At 45.4% G+C, this 25,110-nt stretch overlaps 1 protein-coding gene across 1 annotated transcript in view; it reads right to left on the bottom strand.

The window, feature by feature from the left end:
* Positions 1-693: 693 nt before the first annotated feature.
* LOC139057626 (putative uncharacterized protein DDB_G0282499) overlaps positions 694-25,110 on the bottom strand; it is a 139,773-nt gene continuing 115,356 nt past the window's right edge. The window contains exon 10 of the mRNA XM_070536178.1: positions 694-815. The gene's annotated coding sequence lies outside the window, so the exon portion shown is untranslated. The remainder of the gene's footprint in view (positions 816-25,110) is intronic.

Here is a 25,110-nt window from a genome sequence, read left to right as displayed (position 1 = left end):
AAGTTTTGCTGATTCGTTCCAGTGGTTAACGTCACTCATGCGCTCGTATAGCTCCAACCAGTCTTCAACGTCGTGACCTGCAAGCCCAGCATACACCTGTGGGTCCTTCTGAGGGGTGGTGACTGTCGAAAAAGGGGTGCCCGCAGGAGTAGGCAAAGCGGATGCAGTGGTATTGGCCTGGCGACATGGTTTTTTTCACAACCCGAGCGGAGCTCCAGGGATGTAGCGTAGGTGAATCTGGAGAGAGACCGGGAGCGAGAGGACCAAGAAACCAGACTACACACTGCAGCACATGTGAGACGAGGTTTAGGCCGCCAGTCTCCTCTTTATTCTCTGGAGCGAGAGCCCCGCCACCAGGCCGCACAACGGCGATGATGAGTATGTAGAGGTGAGAATATGAAGCGTATAAATAATGCTCAGAACATATATATATATATATATATACACATATATATATATATATATATATATATATATGTATGTATATATGTTTGCGGTGGTCTGAATAAAAGCCAGAGAGAACTATCTAAAATATCGAATAATGTAAAATATATACGGTATATGCACTTACTAGGCATCGAAACCCAAGCCGATCTTGGTGATGTTGTAATAATGTCTCAGATCAATGAAGTCTTTTACATCTTGGTTCCAGTCATCGCGGTAACTTTTTCTGAAAAAAGTATACTTATTATTTCGGTACAAGGAGTCCAGAAGTATGAGGTCGCAGATGCCATCGTCCGGGAGAAGCACGCCTTTCTTATAGCGGAAGATGTTGAACGTGCAAGTGAAGGGAAAGCGGGTGTCCTCGCCGAGCACTGCAAACAAGTCCCGCAAAACAAAAAAAAAAATTGTTTTACGCTTTACAGTATGATACATCGTGTTGTCACTGTATGGCTCTATGAGGACCACTTGAGGGCCAAATCACTAAAAAATTCTAAGTTTGGTGGTCAGGGCGTCAAATTGTTATAATTATAGAAGCACAGCCAAAGTACAGATGTAGCACTAAGTAGACGAGCCTTCAGTTTATTTTCACTCTCGATAAATGTAAACAAGGAGCCGTTAAAATTATTCTGTTTATAGACAACCCTGTTTGTTATATATCTCGTTCAAACACCATCCTAAATTGGATAACAATAGAAGAGATGTTAAATACAATGTCTGGCAAATGATTCCAGTTCCTGTCCATATTAGGAGCGTTTTAGATAATTTCTAAACCCTGAATTGTTACCTATTTTCACGCGTTGAAAGATGGGTTTAGTTGGTTTTTCCGGTTCTGCGTTCTCGGTGAAATAGAAAGGCCACCTTGTTTAAATCTGAAGAGACTAACGGCCACCATGCGGGTAATGTTTAGGCACGGTCGTAGTTATGGCAGTGAACTGCGGCCTGTGCAATAAATTATGCCTTCAACGGTTCCGGAGCATTGTGAATGTGCTTCATTGGTGGTGGAAAGATGTGGCCCGTTGCACTGTCGTAACTAGAAATGGGACCGAGATCAAGTCTATCTAACATGACTGGACGGCTATCGGTAATTCTTGCATGAGGCTAAATGCCTGTGGATAGGAAGAGCAAATGCTCAAAAGGCGCTCTATGCTGGATTCCCGCTACTCTAGCCAATGTACCGAGTGGACTCTAGCTCAGGCGATATTTATATTTGATGTAACTAAGACGTAGGTTATTGGCTAATGGTTAAGGCAAAAGTCAAAGTAGGTGAGTTATTTACTGTCCGAGCAATAAAGTTCATTTTCAAGCGCTCCAGATCACATTCGAGTTTTACGAAGGCCGCGAACATTAGAATGCAGATTTATCGTGACTGCCAGTGTGAATAAGTTCATAGTGAGCAGAAATTTTCTGACTGCTAAGTAACATCGGTGAGCGAAGTAAAATGCCAGAGAATACAATACAGCATAAGGAACAAAATTGAGTTCCAAATTTTCTAAAGCCTCAAGTGGTCGTTTTCAACTACGTATGCCAATTCCTAGAGAGAACTCTGCGATACAGAATCTTATGTTTACTATAAGTAAATTAAGCCTAAGTAAAATCTTTCATTACATTTTTCACGTTTCTGGCCTGTTTAGGAGCAATAAATATAAATATTAAGCACTCGCTATAATGCTCCTTCATCTTGAGGTTAGCTTGGTGTATTTGTGAACTGAATGAGGCACCCTGCTTGTGTCTAGTAAAAATTAGTGCCACGTAATCGGTGCTACGTACGCAATGTCCAAGGTAGGGGCTTAATTCCGTCAGTTACAGTTAATTAGGTGTATAAGCAATCCGAAACGTTACGAGTGAGCTTTATGAGCGTCGAAAGATGTAGACCGCTGGTCTGGAAGACCTACGAAGGCCATCAAGATCGAATGTAGATAAAAATTTAAAAAATTTCTGTGCACTAGTAACTGCACATGGTGTCTTCTCAATTTCCTACTCATTACGTTTTCGAAAATATCATAGTACCGCTACTGGCTTTCCACTTTCCCGAAAAATCTCCGCCTGACAACTACTTGATATGTGCTTTCGAAATACGGCGTGTGCTAAATCCAACCTCTAGCAAAACTTTCACTATCCTGGCTTGATTAGAGAGGTGTCCAAGTAATTGCTAAATCCTTTTTTTTTGTTCCATGTTGCGTAAACAGCGCTACGCGATACAAGCGCTAAGGAAGTGATGTAATTGGCGCTGAGATGTTCCCGCCAATTGTTTACCGCTTGTGCGTGTCTGTGTTGCGCTGCTTAGACAAGATGAAGCTAAACCAACCTGCCAAAATGTCACTTTTGTTGATGTCTTTTTAGGCTTTATGCAAAGTTTCTGTTAAATCTACCCAGTGCCCTTCGTAAGCAGAAAAGAGCATCTTGACTACATAATTGATTGGGCAAAGCTAGAGATAACATGTAGGCAAAGGGCAATTTGTGTGCGCTAATTACAGTCTTTGCAGTAAATCGCAGATATAAGCGGTTCAGTGCAGTTTATGTGTCTATGACCAACGCAGAATCTGTGCCAGTGCCCTGCTGGGAGAGCTATGAACGCAACTAATATCAAGGTCCTCAGAATTGGGCGTTGACACTATGATCAATGTTTGGGCGAAGGAAAATATCTGAGGAGTAATTGCTGACTTTGTAATTAAAAACATTTACAAGCGCACAAAGGCCTTATCTGCCGACAAGGTTTCAAGCGGTACACTAATCCAGGGGTAACGTGTTAAAGAATGTGAAATATTTACAGGCACTCGAAACTTCTAATGGACGTCCTGAGTATGGTTTTTGGAAGTTCCCGCAAGCAAAACACGAGACTTGAAAGAAGCGACAACGCGAAGCAGTGCTGTCCCTTTCTTCCAGTGTCGTGTTTTGCTTGCGTTAACTTCCCGAAACCGTAATTCACCAGCTGGCCTGCAGTCACACTTTGCTGTGCTCCTGCATATAAATAGCTTCCCTGGAAAATAGCTTGCAGTTCTGCAACGTTACACAAGCCTTTTGCCTATTTTGACGAGAACAGCTTTCTTTGGAATTTCTGAAGTATTCTCGGTTGGTCGGTGCCCGGTAAATTGGTGCTCAAAAATCATTGGTTGAACTCGGCAAAAAAATTGTTCTTCGTTCAAACCCGCAATTAAACACTGTCTATTAAGTTTAATGCTCGCAGAAACAAATCGATTCCGGATCACTAATACATTTTTTTCTAAAGTGCAATCCTGGAAACGGCGCAATAATCAAAGAAGAAATTAAAAAGCTTTTATGCTTTTTGCCAACTGCAGCGTACTGTAGGCTGTAGAATTGTTAGGCAGGCTAGTGGTAAGTGATCATAGGTTAGTGATGTCTAGGATTGCTGTCAGCTTGAGGGGAAAATAAAATTACAACCGAATTGGAATTTGCTTACAATCAATGGAATTGGCTTTAGGAAAGCAAGATTAGGATAAGAAAGGAGGTAACGTATGAAAGCATAAGCAAACTAATTTCACAAGTTGTAGTTAATTTCACTGGCAGGACGCTAAGTATATAAAGCTATCCCAAGTAACAAACGACTTAATAAAACAATTACAAATAATTCCAGTGTCTAACTCGAGAGATCACATCGATTTCGCTGGAACATTAAAGTTGATACAGAAAAAGCGAGTGATATGTTCTAAATTAGAACATCCAGAATTGTATTGAAGCCCTAACAAACGGGGGCAGCAATTACTCAGCGAGAAAGAAACTTTGCGTAGCAAAAAGAAGACGTAAGCCATGAGAGATAAGCAAGGTAACCTCATCGGCAATTTTGATGAAATAGTAAATGCAGCAGAGATCTATGCAAATATGTGCAGTAATCAGAGCAACCACGCAAGCTTCATTTCAAGTAGTGACGAACAGAATAAAGAGGTTCCTTGTGTACCTAGCGATCACGTTCAAAGTGTTCTGGACCACATGTCCTGCGAAAAAGCAACGAGTAAAGATGGGTGAGCAGATTTATTCAAAAATGGAACAGATACTGCCACGTTGTAGAGACAATGAATAACCAGACACTAAGAAACATTGTTAGTTACGAAACTACCTATTCACTGGGCGAGCCTGTGCCCAGAAAAACAAGTTACACCCAAAGCGCAACGATCGCGGCGGGCACAGCTGGCGCTCGCCGAAAGAATCTGTGGGTCAAGAGCGTCAGGTATTCGTACATTACTCGCGGAAGATTCCAATGCAATTGCCGGTGCTCGCGTGCCTTCCCGAATGTAGAAAACCGGTCCCCTCACGCATGCGGTCTGATTATGCAAGGCAAGCAGACAACATAGACAACAGAAATAATCGGTTACAGAAATCGAGAATGTTCTCATACACGCGGGCACGCCTAGGCGATAAAATGTAATATTTGTTGGCCAGGGACCACAAGCATAAACAAGGCGTCCTATCAATATCATACTAATTTTGTGTTATTATAATAAAAATGCAGTGACCATGAAAGCGCAGCCTGAAGTAGGGCGTTGTGATAGGGAAAACGTCAACAGGGGCCACGCAATCGCATGCAAGGTCGTTTGCTTTTTTTAAGGCACGCTACATTCTGGACTTCTTGCGTTTTCACCATCGCCGCGACTTCATCAGAGTTCCTTTTAATAGGACGCTTCTTACAACTGAAAGCATGCTCATAAGGTAGAACAGACAAGATTCTTGGTACTATGTTCAGTTTGTTATATTCGTAATTTGTTATATTATAAAGAAGTTGTTTACGATACAATGGTTCTCAGTATGGCTCAGATGCCACCATTGGAATCTGAACATGGCAACGTTTAACACTAGAACGTTATCTAGTGAGCTGAGTCCAGGAGTGCTAGTGGAGGAATTAGAGGGCATTAAATTGGGTATAATCAGGCTCAGTGAAGTTAGGAGGAAAAAAGAAGCATATACAGTGCTAAAAAGCGGGCACATCCTGTGCTACCGCGGCTTAGCGGGGAGACGAGTACTAGGAGTCGGATTCCTGAGTAATAAGGATATAGCTGGTAACATACAAGAATTCTAAAGCATTAAATAGAAGGTGGCAGATCTTGTGAAATATAATAAGAGGTACAAATTGAAGGTCGTACATGTCTAAGCCCCTACATCAAGTCATGATGACAAGGAAGTCGAAAGGTTCTATGAAGACGTGGAATCGGCGATGGGTACAGTCAAAACAAAATACACTATACTAATGGGCGACTTCAATGCTAGGGTAGGCAAGAAGTAGGCCGAAGACAAGTCAGTGGGGAAATATGGCATATGCTCTAGGAATAGCAGGGGAGAGTTATTAGTAGAGTTTGCAGAACAGAATAATATGCGGATCATGAATACCTTCTTCCATAAGTGGGACAGCCAAAAGTGGACGTGGAGGAGCCCGAATGGCGAGACTAGAGATGAAATAGGTTTCATACTCTGCGCTAACCCTGACATCATACCAGATGTGGACGTGCTCGGCAAGGTGCACTGCACTGGCCATGGGAGGGTAAGAACTCGAATTAGCCTAGACTTGTGGAGGGAACGAATGAAACTGGTACATAACAAGCCGATCAATGAGCTAGCGGTAAGAGGGAAAATGGAGGACTTCCGGATCAAGCTACAGAACAGATATTCTGCTTTAACTCAGGAAGAGGACCTTAGTGTTGAAGCACTGAATGACAATCTTATAGGCATCATTAAGGATTGTGCAGTAGTAGTCGGTGGTAACTCCGTTAGACAGGATACCAGTAAGCTATCCCAGGAGACGAAAGATCTGATAGGGAAACGCCAATGTATGAAAGCCTCTAATCGCACAGCTTGAATAGAACTGGCAGAACTTTCCAAGTTAATCAACAAGAGTAAGACAGCTGACATAAGGAAGTATAATATGGATAGAATTGAACATGCTCTCAGGAACGGAGGAAGCCTAGAAATAGGAATAGGCAAGAATCAGATGTATGCGTTAAGAGACAAAGCCGGCAATATCATTACTAATATGAATGAGACAGTTCAAGTGTCTCAGGAGTTCTATAGAGATTTATACAGTACCAGCGGGACGCACGACGATAATGGAACAGAGAATAGTCTAGAGGAATGTTAAATCCCACAAGTAACGCCGGAAGAAGTAAAGAAAGCCTTGGGAGCAATGCAAAGGGGGAGCCAGCTGGGGAGGATCACGTAACAGCAGAGTTTGTGAAGAATGGTGGGCAGCTTATTCTATAAAAACTGGCCACCCTGTATACGCAATGCCTCATGACCTCGAGCATACCGGAATCTTGGAAGGACGCTAACATAATCCTAATCCATAAAAAAGGGGACGACAAAGGCTTGAAAAATTATTGATCGATCAGCTGACTATCCGTCGCCTACAAAGTATTTACAAAAGTAATCGCAAATAGAATCAGGAGCACCTTAGACTTCTGTCAACCTAAGGACCAGGCAGGATTCCGTAGAGGCTACTAAACAGTATACAATATTCACACTATCAATCATATGATAGAGAAATGTGCTGAATATAACCAACCATTATATATAGCTTTCATTGATTACGAGAAAGCGTATGATGCTGAAGGCAGAGAAAGACGTTTCGAAATCAGTATAGTAGGTTCGGATTGCCTCACATCCCTAATGGGCGTAACAGGAAGTCCTCAGGCAAATATATGGGGGCGGCATAGTTGCACTAGCGGATAATACAAGGCATTTTTGGAAACTGGCGAATTTGTGGAAATGCAGGGACAAAGCTAGGGCTCAAGCTTACCGTCTAGAAATCGGGAATTGTGGCACTTACTGAAGGGGCGAGTAATAGCTTGCTATCAATTCATTGGCAAGTTGTATTCATACTCTAGTAAATAAATACTTGATGTATACCTAAACCAAAGACCAACGTAATCAAGCATGTACCACGAGAATATAAAAACGAAGGGGAAGCGGAATGAACAGTAATTAAATATAGAGGACTTTTGCACACCAATAAATATGAGGTGGTGTGAGGAATTAGGAAAGCAGTAAAGTGCAAGTGCTAGCACTTGAAAATGCTAGTCGTTGCTTTGAAGAAGCAATCTTTTCGGGTTTCGACAATAACCAAACATCGGTAGGCCTGTTGGCTTTGAGAACCCAAAGTAAAACCACAAATCAGGCAGTGCCGGGTGACAAGAGACGGGCTTGTTTTGAAGTCAGAGAAGCACACACCAGACTTAGTTTTCAATATAGACTCGGAGGCACGGACAAAAGCAAAAGGGCACAAATACTTGTACCTGAAACGCGTGGACAGAGGATGAAGGAAGTCGTCAAGAATTTGGAAACCTAGTAGCCGTAAATCTATTTGTAAATGTAAATATGCTAGCACCAATCATCAGTAATAAAGCAATAGAAGCAGAGACAGTGAATTGGATGCAAAGGATGGGAAAGAAGCATAATACAAATGTGCAAGTATGTTAATAAAGAAATTCGCAAAATCAGTACGAAACCGCACTGTGCAGTGCATTGCTATTTTGAGGCCCGAGCTTTTAGCCTCGGATAAAAAATGTACAACAGCAAATATAGGATGAGGCATGCGTATACTGCACCAAAAATCCTGAAACTACTCTGCACATAGTTATGGACTACGAAAGAATTCACTCAGCGAGTCTCATTGCCGCGTCCGCTTTTGTGCAGCGCTGTGATGGAAAGCGAAGGATAGCAGCAACCTATTAGGCCTGTAGATTAGGAGACGTTTTAGCAGTGGTAGCGAAAAAAAAGCAGGACGGTGATTAATACGTGCGCATCTATTACCGGCATCGTTATTGGTATTAGGTAGACATCAAGGTTTTATATAAAAAATATAGCCCCTCGTCGGCGTTCGATTTCGCCCCTGCGTTGTCGAGCTCCCACTGAAAAGGGAAACTGACTGGTGGAGTTTCCGAGGCAAGAACTGCAAATACATCGACGTTTTGAAGACCTCATTTTTCGCCGCGAAATGTTAATACCGTTTTTCTAGAGGGAGCACCCGAAGTGGAACTTGTCGACACCGGAGCAGCCGTTTCCGCCATTCACGAGAACCTTTGTCGTAAATTACGAAAAGTAACTACAGCTCCCTCTGGCCTGGTGCTCGCTACTCCCAGCGCGCAGAGAATTCAATCTTCAGCTGTATGCACGGCCCGTGTGGCCATCAGCGACGTGCTCTACATAATCCAGTGTTTTGTGCTACCATCATGCTCTCACGACCTCATCTTTGGTTGGGATTTTCTGTCACGTCATCATGCTGTCATTGACTGTTCGCGTACAGAAGTGTCGCTTTTACCACTGTGGTAATCACTGCTGACCAGCTCTCATCACTTCACCGACAAACTCGCTGTTGATGCCGACACAACCATACACCCTGAGTCGTCCATGGGTGTTGTCCTGTCGTTCGATGCCTCATCTGACGCGACTGTAGTGTTCACGCCGTCCGATTTGTTGGCTCACCGCAAAGGCATTGTTCTTCCGTTTGCAGTGTTTACTATAACATCTGGGTCAACTGTGATTCTGGTCACCAAGTACTACCAGTACCCGATCAGCCTACTGCGTGGACAGACCGTAGTATACTTCCAGACGGTCGACTGCGTTGACGACCTCGATGTTCCTACCGACTCCCTCCGTCACGTTGACGCCATCGCTTCGGTCTCAGACTCGTCACCTTGAGTGGGTTTTGACAACGCCATCGACCCTGCTCTTCTCCATCTCATCGCCGCCAACTTCTCGCTCTCTTTCACAAGTTTCTTTCTCTCGTCTTTCGGCTGTCATCAGACGTCATTGGGCAGTGCCACTCGTATTTCTCAGACCTTCGACACCGGTTCCCACTCCCCCTTGTGACAGCGCCCGTATCGTGTCTCCGATGAAGAGAGCCGAATCATCTCAGAGCAAGTGGACGACATGCTCAAACGTAAAAGTCCTTGTAAAGTAAAAGACCAAGTCCTGGTCAAAGTCCTTGGTCTTCACCTGTCGTATTGGTAAGAAAAAAGATGGCTCCATTCGCTTTTGTGTCGACTACAGAGGCCTAAACAAGATAACGAGAAAATATGTTTATCCACTGCCTCAGATCGATCACGCTCTCGACTGTTTACAAGGCGCAAAATATTTCAGTTCCTTGGATCTGCGCACCGGGTACTGGCAAGTACCAATGGCCTAACCTGACCGTCCAAAAACCGCATTCGTTACACCCGATGGCCTCTACGAGTTTAACGTCATGCCCTTCGGGCTGTGCCACGCACCTGCTACTTTTGAGCGTGTGATCGACACCATCCTTCGCGACCACAAATGGAAGACCTGTTTATGTTACCTCGACGACTTCATCGTCCCCTCAACCAATTTTCCGACACACCTCGCTCGCCTGCATGATATTCTGACCTGTCTGGCATATGCCGGCATACAGCTTAACCTCAAAAAGTGCTGTTTTGCTCGAGCAAGCTAACCACCTTGATTCACGTTATCTAAAAAGACGGCGTCCTCCCGGACCCAGACAAACTCTGCGCCGTTGCAGGCTTGCAAAAGTCCACCTCTATTAAAACCCTGAGAAGTTTTCTTGGCTTATGTTCCTACTTTCGTCGCTTCGTACGCAATTGCTCATCCATCATGGCGCCCTTGACAAGTTTATTTTCTGCCGGCAACGACATAGCAGCGTGGTCACCTAAAGCTGATGCTGCATTTCAGCAGTTGTGCCACTTGTTGACCTCACCACCGATTCTTCACCTCTACGATCATGATGCTCCCACGGAAGTTCATGCTGACGCCAGCGGAATAGGTCTTGGCGCGGTCTTAGCGCAACAGAAGGCTGGCTATGATGAATACGTCGTCGCTTGTGCGAGCCGTACTCTAAAGAAAGCAGAAATAAATTACGGCGTCACAGAAAAGGAGTGCCTAGCGATCATATGGACGCTAAGCAAGTTTCGCCCATACCTTTCCGGCCGTTCTTTCGCAGTATTTACTTACCACCATGCCTTCTTGTTGGCTTTCTTCCTTGAAAGATCCATCGGGACGCTTGGGACGTTGGGCGCTTCACTCGCAAAAGTGCGACATCCGCGTCATGTACCGCTCCGGTCGCAAGCACTCCGACGCTGACGCGCTCTCTCGCTCCCCACTGACGCCAGATTTGGCGTCTTTGTCACTTTCCTCGTCCACTCTCACCGTTGACCATCACTTACATGCTCATAGAGCAGCGCTAGGACCCCACACTTGCATTGTTACTTGACTACCTTGCCGCGCCGTCTGACGTCCCTTCGACACGAGCACTGCGTCACCAAGCAACCTAGTTTTCCGCGCGGGACAACATTCTATATCGCCGCAACTACATGCCCGACGGTCGGAAATGGCTCGCTGTTATACCTCGTCATATGCACTCTGATATCTGCGCGTCTTTTCACGCAGACCCCCTAAGCGCTCATGCCGGCGTCATCAAACACACACAATGTTGCGTCAGCGCTATTATTTGCGAGGCGTGTATAACTTTGTGTAAATGTACATTCACTCTTGTACTACATGCCATCACGGCAAGACACCTACCCAGCGTTTAACAGGATCTTTGCAGCCGCTACCGTGTCCGTCTCGTCCGTTCGACCGCGTCGGCATCGACCTCTACTGCCCGCTTCCATGTAGCGGGTGTGGAAATCGGTGGATTATTAACGGCCTAGACCAACATACGCGCTACGCTGAGACTGCAGCTCTGCCAGCAGCGACCGTCCATGACGTTGGCTTTTTCATCCTTCGCAATTTCGTTCTTCACCACGGTGCTCCCCGAGAACTACTGAATGATAGAGACCAGGGGCGTAGCCGGGGGGGGGGGTCTTATCTGGCTTCAGCCCCCCCCCGAAATTGTTTCGTGCAGTCCATGCACCGCCGACCAAAGCGACCACCAGCGCCGGAAATCACTCTGGATTTTGTCTAGAATGTCTTTTTGACGCTCGAAAAGACATTTAACCGCGAAGATTGCAAACTCGGGCTGGACATCGTGGCAACGCCCATACACCGGGAGTCACATAACGCCAAGCAGCCCCATCCGAGCACAAAGTTTCAAGGGCGCTTTGATGGTGAGCGGGCTCGCCGCGGCATCTCACTGAGGCCACGGAATCTATGGAGCGCATGGATATCAAGTGCGAAACTTTATGGGTATAAATCTCATAAGCTCTTGATGTGAAGGTGCATTGACATTTCCAAAGTTGTGCTTTAGATTTTCAATTGCGGAACTTTGTGGGTTTAATGTTGTTATAAACATATGACGCCAAATGTCTATTGACTTTCCTAAAGTCTTACATCGAAACATACGAGACAAGCCAAATCAACACACTAGCAGACGAGTTGACAAAGCAGGCAGCGAGGTCCAATGAGACGAAGCGTTGGGGTAGTTCATTTGTGCCGTCATGTCACATAAAAAAATATTAACATTTTTTTAACCTACGCCAGAACATCCATGTCAAGACACTAAAGCCAGCCAAAGTGACTACGTTCTTATTTATTTTTCCTACTTTGCCTTTTATACGCAAGGACACATTGAGCCTCTTCAATATTTTTTCCTTGTTCTCACTACCCTACCCGCGGGCTGCCAGAGCCAGCCAGAGCGCATACGTTTTTCTCGTATGGCCCCGACCACCGTGCGATGCACTTCGGTGCGCGTTCGGTTTGCTCTGGCCGAGTGGATTTTCACCTGACAGAGTTTTGGACGCCTTCTGGCTAGCAGACGAGAAAAAAAAAATGGTGGCTCGCCGCCATCACTGTGGTGACTCGAAGGATTGCACCGCATTCCTTGAGCGTAACCTTTCCGGAAAGTCTTGTTTCGCCGCTGTAGGATACTGAGCAGTATGGGTATGGTTATCAGTGGACCAAGCGTCTCATGTTTTCTTTGTTATTCCTTCCGGAGCCCCATTAGGTGCCCGAAGTAGGCATTTTCTGGCCAACATACTTTCCTATGCGTTTTTTTTTTTCATTTCGGTGCCTCCGCCTCACAGAAAAAAATACATTATTGCGGCGCAGCGAATTGTCGCATGGTGAAAGTTCGATGTTGATACTTGTTTTGCGGAAAGTAATGGGCGACGGGACGCTTCAGTTGCCGGATCCGTTTATTATATTATTGCGAAAGCAATTATATGGACACTCCAGGCGCATTCATGCCGTCGCCGTCGCCCTCATGTTTCGTATAAAGTCCAAGGGTGATAACATCGTGACCACGCGCTGCATGCTGTATGTGCGAGTGAAAGCGTAGGAGGGGAGGGGGAATGGGTGAGCCGACGATGGTGGCTCAGTCTTGTGTGCGCAAAGGAGAAAAGCGGGGAGCAAGTGCGCCGCCTTCCGTCGCGCGCAATACATCGGGGGGAGTGGATGGAATGGGTGCGGAATCTAGGATTCTGTGAATCTATTTATTTATTGATTTATTTAGTCATACTGTTAACCTTCACTTGAGGGTCGTTACAGGGAGGGTCAGTAATTGCATTGTACATAGAACATAGAACAAACATTGGAGATTTGTAGGAGAACATTTGTATAAATAGAACATTTGTAGAAAAAAAAACACGCACAGCTACATGCAAGGAACAAATATCAGCTATACAGTGTGAGCGAAATACTTATCAAGGCCAACCTCAAAATCACTCATAGCATTTTTTTGTACCACCTAATTCGGTAATTCATTCCACATTTTAATAGCGTCTGGAAAGAAAGAAAAGCGGAATAAGTCTGTTCGAGCTACTATTGGTTGCACGAAAATACAGCGTGTTCTTCGTGGTAACCTTTTGTGAAAGAGCGTCAGATAATCATCCTTGTTTATTTTCACATCTGCATGTAATATTTGAAAAAGCAATTTCAATCGCTGCTTCTGCCTTCTTGATTCCAGTGGTTCCAAGTTACATATTTTTAACATTTCAGTTACCGAGTCACGTCGTCGATATTTAGAGCAGATAAAGCGAACTGACATTCTCTGAATTCTTTCTAGTTTATGTTTTAAAACCTTTTGATGGGGGCTCCACACAGCTCCAGCGTATTCTAGGCTCGGACGGATATATGTCTTGTATACAATCAACTTGACTTCTTTCGTCGCCTGGCGTAATTTCCTTTGCAAGTAGCGCAACTTCCTGTATGTTGATTGACAAATATTTTCAACATGAGGACGCCAGTTCATTTTATCTGTTATGGTTATACCCAAATATTTGAAGCTACATACTTTTACCAGTATATTATCAGCAATGTTATATGTGAACGAGATCACTTCCTTTCTTTTTGTTATATGTGTGTAAGTGGTTTTTTTTAAATTAATTTCCATACCTCACTTTTGACACCATGAGCTTAAGTTTTGAAGGCACTGGTTGAGTTTAAATTTATCTTCCCTGCATGTTACCGGACAATAAATTAGGCAGTCATCTGCGAAATGCGAAAAGCTTAATTTTTACAGGTGATTGGACAACCGCTGAGATATCATCAATGTATAGCAGAAAAAGTAGTGGCCCTAATACGGAACCCTGCGGCACGCCCGAATACACCTCACGATTTCCTGAAATGGTATCTGCCACCCTGACTGCTTGTTGGCGATCAGTTAAATACGCTCCTATCCAATCGAGAACATCCGCACTAAGACCGACATTTCGAAGCTTGAAGAGCAATTTACGGTGTGAAACTTTGTCAAAAGCATTCGCAAAATCTATGCATATAACATCGACTTGTACACAGGCATCTATAGCAACACAGAAATCATGAATCGTTTCGATCAACTGCGTTACAGTTGAAAGGCCACTGCGGAATCCATGCTGAAACGGACATAATAAGTCATTTTGTTCCAGAAATTGTCTGATGTATTTTGCCACTATATGTTCAAATATTTTACAACACACCGATGTGAGTGACACAGGCCTATAATTGCTCAACATTGTTCTCTTTCCACCCTTGAAAATTGGGACCACAATTGCTCTACGCCAATCTTGAGGTAGCGAGTGGCATTTTAAAGACTTCTGAAATATAATTACTAGGTAATACGACAACCACTCCGCGAATCGTCGCAGAAATTCATTCGGTATACCGTCAGGCCCACATGACTTTTTCGTGTCCAGAAGGAGCAGCTGATCAAATATGCCTTCTCGGTTAATAGTAATATTACCTACTTGAAGTGGTAATGTAGGAGCCGATTCATATTCTTTGTTGTCATCCTGGTCCGTACAGAACACTGACTGGAAATATCGATTGAACCTGTCAGCGATATCGGGCTTTTCCGTAATTACTTCCGTTCTTTCTACAATCTGTTCAATTCCTTCATTCGTTTCCTTAAAAAACAGCCAGAACTTTCGTGGAGAGCTCTTCAGAAAGTTAGTGAGGGTGTTATTAAAAAAATGTTTTTTTAGACTGCGCCATCTCTGCCTTCAAGTTTTCTTTTGCACGCGATATCTCCATCGGGAACCTTTTATTTTTGTGCAATCTTTTTATTCTGCGCTTCATCTGAATTATTTTTCGGCTTATCCATGGGTTTCTTCGTTTTGTTTTTTTTTAGTGCGAGTAGGTACGAAGTTATCTAAACAGTACTGCACAATTTTCTTAAAACGGTTCCAAAGCTGTTCAACCGACTCAAGCCTTGATATCATCTCAAATTCGCTAAACGACGTTTCAAAAAAGTCAATGATAGTCGTATCATCAGCACGACCGTAGTCTTTAACATGTGCATGAACGTGACGCTTTGCTCCAATGCTGATGTCACAGAACACGTCAACCACAACCATTTGGTGGTCCGATATACCGTCCTCAACTGATACGACGTAATCGGCCACTTTACTTGATATGAAAACCAAGTCTAACAATGACTGTGACGAAGGGGTGATTCTTGTGTAGTCTTTTACAATTTGTGTGAGATTATGAGAAAACATTAGTTCTAATAGCATGTCAGCGCTACGGGTTTCTACATGACCAGTTGAAAAACTTTCCCAGTTAATATGCGGTAAGTTGGTCTCCAGCCATTATTAGTCTTGTGTTTCCATTTACATGATCGCACAAAAACATATTTAAGTCCTCTAGAAACTCGGGTGGAGTGCTGGGCGGTCTGTAGACGGCCCCAATAAGATACGTAATGTTGGCGTAATTCACCTTGCACCACACTGTTTCTGGTAAATTGCAATCCACGTTTATTGCCACCATTGTGCTTTTAGTTATCACTGCCACGCCACCACCTCGAGTGTCCCTATCCCTTCGAAAAATCTTGTATCCCGGCGGTACAATGCAGTTATCCGTTATGACACTATTCAGCCATGTCTCTGTTATGACCATAATATGGGGACTGTATGTAATAAGTAAGTATTCTAAATCTGTTACTTTGTTTACAATGCTTCGCGAATTTATTGAAAGAAATTTGAGCTATGACCGCGATTGTGCAACATGTTTATTTTCCTTTTTTGACGCATTATATACAGTTACTTGTTCTTACATACATAGACTGATTGGAGACTTATACGTATACCTAAATATCTTGTTGCGAGGTTTTGTGTATTCATGCAGTGAACTTTGTTTACAGTGACACTTTTTGTCCTTTATCAAGCCGTATTTTCGCATTTGTATATCCCATTGTATCTTTGCATTTCTAATGTACGAGGGCGAGTCAAATGAAAGTGAGCCTACCCTAACCGCGCAATAATGGTTCGGTTCATTATCTGTGAGGCATGCGCGTAGGAGAACGGCATGTCTCATTTACAAAAGTGACACGCAGCTGTGTAGATAAAGGTTCTTTAATGCTCTCATACACTGGGTTGAATATGGTTGCGTCACATAATGGACACTTCAAAAGTTGAACAGCTCGGTTCCCCGAAGTTTTTGACAGCTGAAGGTGTTTCCAAAACAGAAATTAATCACCATATGACTGCCGTGTACGTTGAACAGTTCATTTCATTGACCACTGTGAAGCGTTGGAGCAAACGGTTCAAAGGACGTTGCAAAGGCATTCCGAGTCCGGGCCAAAACCATCGTGCAATCACCCCCCTTCCCCCCCCCCCCTCCACACACACACAATTTCAAAGGTTCATGACCTGCTGAAACAAGAATGGAGGATAAGCATCGATGAACTGGCAGACCGTCTGAACATCAGTCACGCTTCGGCTCACGCCATAATTCATGAGCTTCTCGGTTATCGGCTCTTTGCTGCGCAATGGATCCCCAAGATTTTGATCCATCGCGAGAAGACGGAGAAGTTTCGCGCTGCCTTGACTCATCTGATCGGGTATCACAATGAGGATGACTTCTTGTTTGCAACTGTGATCGGGGACGAACCATGGTGCCACTATTACGAGCCTGAAATACGAGGGCAAAGCTTACAGTGGAAACATTCGAATTTACCACGCCCAAAGAACGTAAAGGCCATCATTTCCGCTGGAAAAGTGTTGACTTTTTTTTTCGATCGACAGGGTCCATTACTGATAGAATTTGCTAAATTTTGAGAGGCTATCAATTGTTTCCGATATTGTGAAACGCCCGAATGGCAACGTGTCGCAATCAAGAACGAACAACGCGGAATATTGACGAATGGGGTCATCTTGTTCCACGACAATGCCTGTCCCCACGTCACTTATGTGGTTAATACAAAACTGGCAAAGTTCAAGTGGGAAACGCTGCAACATCCGCCATAGAGCTCAGACCTGTCAACTTGCGACTTCTACATTTTGGGGCAACCGAAAAAACAGCTCAAGGGAACCAGATACAGACTTTTTGAAACAGCAAACCAAGGAGTTTTATAAGACGGGAATCACGCAACTCGCTAGTCAATATTACAAATGTCTAAATTCTCATGAAGACTACTTTTAAATAAAGTACCCCGTTGTTGGCTCATTCATTTGACTTGCTCTCATATATCTTGCAGAACTCCTGCTTTTTATACGTGCTCTCTGTCGCGACTATAACTTCGGTGCAATTACTCACGATACACGACAAGGGACAGCTACTCCTGCGTAATACATTGGAACAAATGACAGCGTCACTGAGATTTTTCACTGGCCATTGCATATATACAAGAATGTAAGCACGGTTCTTGAATGACAAAGTTTCATTAACATATTTGTCCTCAACATGTTCAGTTCATCGCTTTTTAATTTTTCATATCAGCGGCATGCATTGTTTTCCTGGTTTCGAACTGATATAGTTCTAAAGTTCGTGTGATATTTTCTTTACTTAATAAATAGACAAAAACATGGAAGCATTGACGTCAGTTATGTTGGGCACAATTTTTGGCACATACGAGTATAATATTTTATAAAAAAATACATATTTTACTTGCATTTACAATGCATAGCTTTCAAGAATTCGTTTGCAGCATCTTTGGCAATGACAATGCAGTTTTATTCATGTATTTGATCCCAGGATAAATTGTTTAAGAGGAAGCTTTAGCTCGGGCCCAATCCGACGCGGCCTATTCAAATACTTGTAAAACGCAGAAACGCTTTTCTGAGATAATCCTGCTAATCGCTTTTATTGAAAATGGTTGCATTTGAGAGAGAAAGTGAAATCCTAGTGTCTGTTGGAAACATAACTTCGATTTAGGGCCTGAATTTTGTTTAAAATATTTTGAAAAATTCGAAAGTTTGAAAAAATAGAAGCACGACGTTTACAAACTAATAGCTATGCATGAAGAACAGATATTGTGGTTCTGTAAACGGCATTTATTATAACAGTCAAAGCGGACAAGTTTGTTATGTCAATTTGTGTCTTACGTGAATTGGTTAGGTTGTGCACAGTTGTTCTGCAAAAGCCGTATTTCCACAATACTAAATTTTTTTGAGATTCATGTGTAGCATTTCTATATTGTCCGCTGTAGATGTACTATTAGATCCAATTCACAGAATTGTGATATCATTTTTCATTGTTGAGTCACGGAGTTTTAAACATGATAGTTTCGTTTTCTGAAGATTTTCAATTTTGGACAATTTTTAATGAATAATTGACCACCTAAATGAAAGATTCGAAACCAGTAGTCACTAGAATTAAACTTTTTCTTTTAAATGCAACAAACCTCCTCAAATTTGGTGAAGTGGTTGCAGGGAAAAACGAATTCCCCTTCTACATGTACTTAAAGAGGAGCACACGAGCTAAAGCTTCCGCTTGAGGAGGTTGAGCTGCAACGTGCAGCTATATATATATATATATATATATATATATATATATATTGGGCCAGTGGCGTAGCCCCCCCCCCCGAACAAAATTTCTGGCTGCGCCACTGATAGAGACCGTATCTTCCTGTCGGAGGGCGTCCAATCCTTCCTCGCTGAGTGCAGGTTAATTCACCGCAAATTGACCGCATACCATCCCCAAACCAATGGTTTGAGCGAGCGCTTCAATCACACTTTTGGCGACATGTACGCGCTTTCGTTACGTTCACATACAACACCACGACGCAAGCGACCTTCGGCTTTTCTCCTTTTTCCTTGTGTGTCCATAGGATACCCTACTGCCGTACCAACCTGACGCTGGAGAGTATACTCCACGTTCCGAAGTCGCGAAATATGCTGAAGATTTCCCTCAGCTGGCACGCGCCCTAACTAGGGAAACACGAGCATGTCAAAAGAGAAGACATGACCGTGCTCATCAACTACCGCACCACTTTGCTCCTGGGTCGTTTGTGTGGCTTTGGGTACTAGCCCACGTTCCTGGCCTTTCTTCTAAACTCCTGGCGCGTTATCACGGTCCGTACCATATCATCGAGGACACTTCACCAGTCAACTACATCGTCCAGCCGCTCACAGTGTCACCAGACCGGCATTGTCGTGGACGAGAAACAGTAAATGTCAGCCGCCTGAAACCGTGTTACGACCCACTCATCTTCTCCGCGCCCGGGGCATTGTAATGAAGCAGACGCGCGCCTCTGTATGTGCCGACTGACGAGGAAGAGGAAGGACCGTGTCGTAATCTCCAGCGAGCCCCGTGCTACGGACAGCCCTTGCAGTGCCTTTACCAAGCGTTCCACAACGTTCTGAACGACAATACACCTCTTTGCAAGAGTAAGGAAATGTAGGCAAAATGCTAGACTCATAAATCTGTTAGATTCCCTGATTATCTCAAGTTGGCTAGGTGACATTATGTCACCGCCTTGTTAAAAAGAGGATGCCAGGGAGTCATCTTTTTCATCATCGCGTTTACGTTAACGTACTCGCACCCTTAAATACAAGTCCTTCAGGGACCCACGTCTGAAAGTATGACAAAGGCGACTTCGTTTAGCGTACAAAAAGACACAAACACTATTATATAGATGTCTTATAAGATAGCTGAATCAACTGCGATGTATTTAGCATCGTTGTCGATTGTCTGACAGGCACTGCTACGTGTACAAACTGGCTGCCATTAATAAGTGAGCGATGATGCTCCTTCGACAAACGCCTAATTCGCGACAGTTGCGATCTGTACATGGCGCGCCTAAGTTTCTCTGTTCACGCCCAGTGAGATTGCTTGAAGAACACGAATGGCCATGGCGCAATTCTTCGATCGCCGTAATTTTGACAATGATCTTTTTTGAGCCACGCATAATTTAGGTCTCAAGTCTCTGTTTTCACGGCCCTCTCTCTGTAGCTCTGCAGCGAAATTACTGTCAGTGGAATAACTTGGCCAGAGTGCTTTGCAGGCGCAGCATTTGTCGTTTATGGTCACCCTTTATGCTGCTATACCCTTCTTCGCCAATGACCATATCTCTAGACTTATCATGTATTCCTTCTGCCATCCGACAGTAATCAACGATCGATTGCCGGTTTCACACTTCCCACGTAATCCACCCTTCACACTTAGGACCTGTATTCACGATGTTGAGGCTATGTTGCTCACAAAGATCTAGCATTGACTTATCATTGCTGTTGGTATAGCCATCTAGATCCTGTATATGGACATTCCTATCACCTAATAGAATCATAATGGCATCAATCCCGACAGCCTTAATATGAGCACTTAGGCATTCCACAAACTTTTGATTCTTCTGTGTGCATATATTTCCTGTTCACAAATACGCTAAGCCCAGCCAAATTTTCTTTCCACTCATTGTACCTGATAACCAAAGATGCTCTTGACATTTTGAATTTACACTCTTCCGCTTGGCCTCCTGATGGCTGAGCATTCCAATTCGGCCTCCCTTTCTCTCCGACTAAGTGCTGTTGAACCCTTCCCAAGCATAATTCTCAATCACTGTCGGCTCTTCGGGGTCTCTAAGGTGCGTGTCTGTACTGCGCGAATATACGAATGATGCAGTATGCAAAACGAAAAATCCAATGATGATGAAGCAGCCTATAGGCCGCTTCATTAGGCCACGACTCCTGGATTACGCCTGTTGTACATTACCATTTAGCCTACAGTTGAAGCATCTCTTGATGCCCCTTGGTATTTTCTGTACAAATTTACCCGTGGAGCGGTTAACAGCCGTGTGCATGGCATATGAACCGCATAGGTATGCATACGTATGCCAGGGCATACATGGCATACATGGAGCGACATTTTATGCGCCGCTATCATGCATTACTCAATCTTAGAAGCGCGAAACTGGCCAACAATCCTCTAACGCTACCTGTCGGCATCAACACTGCCAAATTCGATGGCATCGATCGCTATACAGCTATACGATGGCATATCGCTTATCCGATACTGGCCGCAGTGGTCGTTTTCCATTATGGCAAACCGCCAAAACGCTCGTGTACTTACATACAGGTACGCGTTCAAGAAAGATTATTATGTGGCCAAAATAAGTCCCGGCCTCCCAACTACTGTCGTACCTTACAACAGTACAGTGGTAATTGCGAATAAAACACCAGAATTTATTTTTCGTTAATTTCAAAAGGCGACGCGCGCCTCCTCGACCTACCGACACTCAGGCTGCCCCTAGCGAATTCGGATATGTTTCTGGCCGCGTAGCACCAAAACAACTCAAAAATGAAGCCTGGACATTCGAAACAGCCAGCGAAACGCAGCTCGAAACAGAGCAAGGACAGTCGCGAGACGCTCAGTGCGGGTTTCAAAGGTTGGAGCAAAAGCGATTAGGTCGTCGAGGTAACACATAGTCCTCTTCAAACCTCGGAGAGGGGTGTCCATCATTCTCTGGAAGGTCGTTGGTCAAAGCCCGAAAGTCATGACTCTGAATTCGAAATGTCGGCAGGCGGAATATAGGCTGTCTTCTCGCGATCCTTGTTGTCAACAGCGAGCTGTCGGTAGCCCGATCGGAGGTCAATCGGTGAAAAATATATCGCCCGATGCACAGTCCAGTGCACCATATACGCGAGGCAATAGATACACGTCCTTCTTGGTGCTCCTGTTCAGATGGCGATAATAATTAGAAAATGTCCAGGTGTTGTCTTTTTTCTTGACCAGGGCTACCGGTGAGGCCCGCCGGCTAGCGGGAGCCTCGACGATGTTCTTCTTGAGCATCTTCGCAACTTCGTTTTGATTGATTGCGCGCTCTACTGCAGACACGCGGTAGAGGTGGCGATGGACGTGACTTGCGTAGCCGCAGTGAATCTGATGAGTGAATATGGCTGTCTGGCCGAGCGGGCGGTCATCGAAATCGAAATATCGCGGTAACTAAACAGAATGCGCCTATGGTCTTCAGTTACAGCTGGAGAGGGGTCGGTAAGGGATAATTTTATCGACGTCGGGGTAGGGTGACGAAGCCGAACGAGAACACGCGGCGATAAAGCTGAGAGAGGCAGAAATAGTAGACGCGACCGGAGATATATCGTACTCGTGCAAAGGTGTCAGACGGGCCACTGTCACGTTACCGGGAAGAACATGTGGAGCACATGAAAAGTTGAGAACGTAACAATGCTGATTGCAGCATTTGGGGAGCGCGACGCCATGCTGCAGAATAATGTCAACAAGCCAAGAGACGATGACGATGTTGTTGCCACAAGGAACATGTCGTCAAGCGTTAACATGCACACTACTGTGCCTTAAGGCGGCAAAGGGGCGAATCATGTAGACCAGACTGAGGGATGATGAGCATAAGAAAGCAGCTGACTGAAGAAAGGTCCAGCTGCACGACACCTGTAGCGCAGTCTGTTAGGGAAGAATGGGTCGAAAGTCCAGCCCCAAAATCAGTTTATGTGGACAGCGCTCTAACACAATAAATAAGGTGGTGGTTTGATGGCGGGGAATCGTTACTCGTGCTGCACACATGCCGACAACCAGTGGCGTACTGCCGTCGGCAACGTGTACTGTGTGGCTTGAGGACGTTTTTGAGTCTTTAGCGAACGGCGGCACTCATTACAGGCGTCGGAGCAGCGGTGTCGACGAGGGACTTGAATGGGACTCCATCCACCTCAACGTCTAATTTATTCGCAAGTTTAGGCAATGTGATCGTAGGATTTGCAGGCCGGGTTGTTGATTTAGCGTCACCTGCGGGAGCTGGACCGACTAATCTTCTTGTGGCACGAACGCAGGGGAGGAAGAGCGGCGGGACTGCGAAGAACGAGTCCAACGACTTAGAGGCGATGATGACCGGCTGGTTCGGAAGGTTGTATGCACTTTGTCGGTATTTGTAGATGAAAGGGGAAACTGGGGGCACCTTGATCTGGACGGTGGGACCTAGGGTCGCTCCACCAAGGGCGCGATGATCAACGACTGCGGCTTTAACGAGCGATATGTCCCATAAGCGACCAATTGAAATAAATCGGCTTATCGTCCGGTGTTCTCCAGTCGGCCGGGTTAGGACGGCGAGTTCGAACAGCTGAAAACGGAGAAGCAGAGGTTGGGTGGGGCCGGTCCTGGCTGACAGCGGTATTACGAATGGGCAGAGAGACTGGATGCCTAAATTTGCTATATTGTCACGTGGTGGTGACGTTGAATAACACAGTAGCAATACTGTGAACGACAAATCTAACCTTTGTTGGGCGAACCTGTGCCCACAAAAGAGGCTACACTTATTGCACAACGATAGCGGCGAACACGCTCGGCGATCGTCGAAAAACTGATCAGCGGGTCAAGCGCGTCGGCTTTTACAGATCAGTCGTCGAATGTTCCAGATTAACTAATGGGACCCGCGTGTCTTCCACAAAGTTCTACACCATTCGTGTCACGCGATGAAATGTGATAACACAAGGTTCGGCGACAACAGACACGCGGATAGAAGCGTCGATAACTTTCCAGAAACGTCGGATACATGCAGGCGCGTCCCTCCTCTGCGATTACAGTTGTTAAGCGGCGAAACGTGGTTGCCCGATAAAGATAAGCACACGTGTCATTACCCCCCTCTTAAAAAGCATCGACCCGATGCTGCAAACAAACGAAAGTAATAAATAAGCACTCGTAGCAAAGAAAACAACAAAATAATTGAAGTTCGTTAGCGTCCGTAAAACGGTTTAAGACGCACCACGTGGACCACTTCAGGAGGTGCGCGGCGCCTTTGTGAATGCGAAATGCCGTCTGGCACGACCTCATAGTCCAGTGCGCGAATACGTCGGATGACCTTGTAGGGTCCGAAACAGCGTCGCAGTAGTTTCTCGCTCAGTCCTCGTCGGCGTATAGGGGTCCATACCCAAACACGGTCGCCGGGCTGGTACTCGACGAAGCGTCGTCGGAGGTTGTAGTGTCGGCTGTCGGTCCTCTGCTGGTTATTGATCCGCAGGCGGGCGAGTTGTCGGGCTTCTTCGGCGCGCTGGAGGTAGGTAGCGACGTCAAAGTTCTCCTCGTCAGTGACGTGCGGCAGCATGGCGTCGAGCGTCGTCGTCGGGTTCCTGCCGTAAACCAACTTGAATGGCGTGATCTGTGTTGTTTCTTGCACCGCCGTGTTGTAGGCGAAGGTGACATACGGCAGGACCGCGTCCCACGTCTTGTGCTCGACGTCGACGTACATTGCTAGCATGTCGGCGAGGGTCTTGCTCAGGCGCTCCGTGAGACCATTCGTCTGCGGATGGTAGGCAGTTGTCCTCCTGTGGCTCGTCTGGCTGTACTGCAGAATGGCTTGGGTGAGCTCTGCTGTAAAAGCCGTTCCTCTGTCGGTGATGAGGACTTCTGGGGCACCATGTCGCAGCAGGATGTTCTCGACGAAAAATTTCGCCACTTCGGCTGCGCTGCCTTTCGGTAGAGCTTAGGTTTCAGCAAAGCGGGTGAGATAGTCCGTCGCCACGATGATCCACTTATTCCTGGATGTTGACATCTGAAACGGCCCCAACAAATCCATCCCAATCTGCTGGAATGGTCGACAAGGAGGTTCGATCGGCTGTAGTAATCCTGCTGGCCTTGTCGGTGGTGTCTTGCGTCGTTGACAGTCTCTGCATGTCTTGACGTAACGGGCGACGTCGGCGGTCAGACGCGGCCAGTAATACCTTTCCTGTATCCTCGACAGCGTCCGTGAGAATCCGAGGTGCCCAGCGGTTGGATCGTCGTGTAGGGCGTGCAGTATTTCTGGACGGAGCGCTGACGGCACCACAAGAAGGTAGCTGGCGTGGACTTGTGAGAAGTTCTTCCCGAGCAGGTTGTTTCGTAGCGTGAACGAAGACAACACGCGCTTAAATGCCCTAGGCACAACGTCGGTGTTCCCTTTCAAATACTCGACGAGGCCTTTTAGCTCCGGGTCCGCTCGTTGCTGTTTAGTGAAGTCTTCCGCGCTTATTATCCCAAGGAAGGCGTCGTCGTCCACGTCGTCTTGCGGCGGGGGATCGATTGGGGCGCGTGATAAGCAGTCGGCGTCGGAGTGTTTCCTTCCGGACTTGTATATTACCGTTACGTCATATTCTTGTAGTCTGAGGCTCCACCGCGCCAGCC

This window comes from Dermacentor albipictus, chromosome 3, assembly GCF_038994185.2.
Source record: "Dermacentor albipictus isolate Rhodes 1998 colony chromosome 3, USDA_Dalb.pri_finalv2, whole genome shotgun sequence".
Taxonomy (NCBI): domain Eukaryota; kingdom Metazoa; phylum Arthropoda; class Arachnida; order Ixodida; family Ixodidae; genus Dermacentor; species Dermacentor albipictus.
This window is presented reverse-complemented; position numbering and strand designations above follow the sequence as displayed.